Source organism: Oncorhynchus masou, unplaced genomic scaffold (genome assembly GCF_036934945.1).
Source record: "Oncorhynchus masou masou isolate Uvic2021 unplaced genomic scaffold, UVic_Omas_1.1 unplaced_scaffold_11874, whole genome shotgun sequence".
Lineage (NCBI taxonomy): Eukaryota > Metazoa > Chordata > Actinopteri > Salmoniformes > Salmonidae > Oncorhynchus > Oncorhynchus masou.
This window is the reverse complement of record NW_027001646.1, coordinates 1-2,500: the sequence shown is the minus strand read 5'-3', so window position 1 is coordinate 2,500 and position 2,500 is coordinate 1. Positions and strand designations below refer to the sequence as shown.

Here is a 2,500-nt window from a genome sequence, read left to right as displayed (position 1 = left end):
ACACAGCCAGAGAGGTGGGCGGTTCTAACTACCTATGAGGGACACAGCCAGAGAGGTGGGCGGTTCTACCTACCTATGAGAGACACAGCCAGAGAGGTGGGCGGCCCCCACCTACCTATGAGGGACACAGCCAGAGAGGTGGGCGGTTCTACCTACCTATGAGAGACACAGCCAGAGAGGTGGGCGGTTCCACCTCCTATGAGGGACACAGCCAGAGAGGTGGGCGGTTCTAACTACCTATGAGGGACACAGCCAGAGAGGTGGGTGGTTCTACCTACCTATGAGAGACAGAGCCAGAGAGGTGGGCGGTCTCACCTACCTATGAGAAACACAGACAGAGAGGTGGCCGGTCTTACCTACCGCATGAGGGACACAGCCAGAGAGGTGGGTGGTTCTACCTACCTATGAGAGACAGAGCCAGAGAGGTGGGCGGTTCTACCTACCTATGAGAGACAGAGCCAGGAGAGGTGGGCGGTTCTACCTACCTATGAGGGACACAGCCAGGGGAGATGGGCGGTTCCACCTACCTATGAGAGACAGAGCCAGAGAGGTGGGCGGTTCTAATTACCTATGAGAGGCACAGCCAGAGAGGTGGGCGGTTCTACCTACCTATGAGAGACACAGCCAGAGAGATGGGCGGTTCTAATTACCTATGAGAGGCACAGCCAGAGAGGTGGGCGGTTCTAATTACCTGCGAGAGGCACAGCCAGAGAGGTGGGTCGGTTTACCTACCTATGAGAGGCACAGCCAGAGAGGTGGGCGGTACTATCTTAGAGATGAGCAGCAGGAAGACAGTGAGGCCAGCAGGACAGAGATACACAGGGTCATCTTCCCACAGTCAGAGGGCAGGTAGAAGACCAGGATGGCCAGAGAGGTGATGAGGACACAGGGGATGATCAGGTTGATGGTGTAGAACAGAGGCTTCCTCTGATGACAAAGTCGTAGGTGATGTCCAGGTAAGTGATGTCGTCGGGGTCTTCGTTCTGCGGGCGGGCAGCGACACGATGTCCCACTCGCCGTCGGCGTGAAGTCGTCCCGGCTGGCGAAGTCGCTGGTGAGGATGAGGTCGACTTCGGTGTGGTCGTAGGTCCACGAGCGGAACTTGAGCGTGCAGTTCTAGATGGATAGATAGATCAGACAACATTAGTGACAACCAGGCAGCATCACATCAGACAACATTAGTGACATCAGACAACCAGACAGCATCACATCAGACAACATTAGTGACAACCAGGCAGCATCACATCAGACAACATCAGCCAGACAGCATCAGTTAGACAGCATCAGTCAGACAGCATCAGTCAGACAGCATCACATCAGACAGCATCACATCAGACAGCATCACATCAGACAGCATCACATAAGACAGCATCACATCAGACAGTATCAGTCAGACAGCATCAGTCAGACAGCATCAGTTAGACAGCATCAGTCAGACAGCATCAGTCAGACAGCATCACATCAGACAGCATCAGTCAGACAGCATCACATCAGACAGCATCACATAAGACAGCATCACATCAGACAGTATCAGCGTGACAGCATCAGTCAGACAGCATCACATCAGACAGTATCAGTTAGACAGCATCACATCAGACAGCAGCAGTCAGACAGCATCAGTCAGACAGCATCAGTCAGACAGCATCAGTCAGACAGCATCAGTCAGACAGCATCACATCAGACAGCATCAGTCAGACAGCATCAGTCAGGACAGCATCAGTCAGGACAGCATCAGTCAGACAGCATCACATCAGACAGCATCACATCAGACAGCATCAGTCAGACAGTATCAGTTAGACAGCATCAGTCAGACAGCATCAGTCAGACAGCATCACATCAGACAGCATCAGCCAGACAGCATCAGTCAGACAGTCAGACAGTCACATCAGACAGCATCACATCAGACAGCATCACATCAGACAGCATCAGTCAGACAGCATCAGTCAGTCACATCAGACAGCATCAGTCAGACAGCATCAGTCACATCAGACAGCATCAGTCAGACAGCATCACATCAGACAGCATCAGTCAGACAGCATCACATCAGAGCATCACATCAGACAGCATCAGTCAGACAGCATCACATCAGACAGCATCAGCCAGACAGCATCAGCCAGACAGCATCAGCCAGACAGCATCAGTCAGACAGCATCAGTCAGACAGCATCAGTCAGACAGCATCACATCAGACAGCATCACATCAGACAGCATCAGTCAGACAGCATCACATCAGACAGCATCAGTCAGACAGCATCACATCAGACAGCAACAGTCAGACAGCAACAGTCAGACAGCATCAGTCAGACAGCATCAGTCAGACAGCATCACATCAGACAGCATCACATCAGACAGCATCAGTCAGACAGCATCAGTCAGACAGCATCACATCAGACAGCATCAGTCAGACAGCATCACATCAGACAGCATCACATCAGACAGCATCAGTCAGACAGCATCACATCAGACAGCATCACATCAGACAGCATCAGTCAGACAGCATC

General features: G+C 52.1%; 1 pseudogene; it reads right to left on the bottom strand.

Annotated features, from left to right (window-relative positions):
- The window catches only part of LOC135529579 (neuronal acetylcholine receptor subunit beta-2-like), a 4,691-nt pseudogene extending 3,575 nt beyond the window's left edge, over positions 1 to 1,116 (bottom strand).
- Positions 1,117 to 2,500: the final 1,384 nt, after the last annotated feature.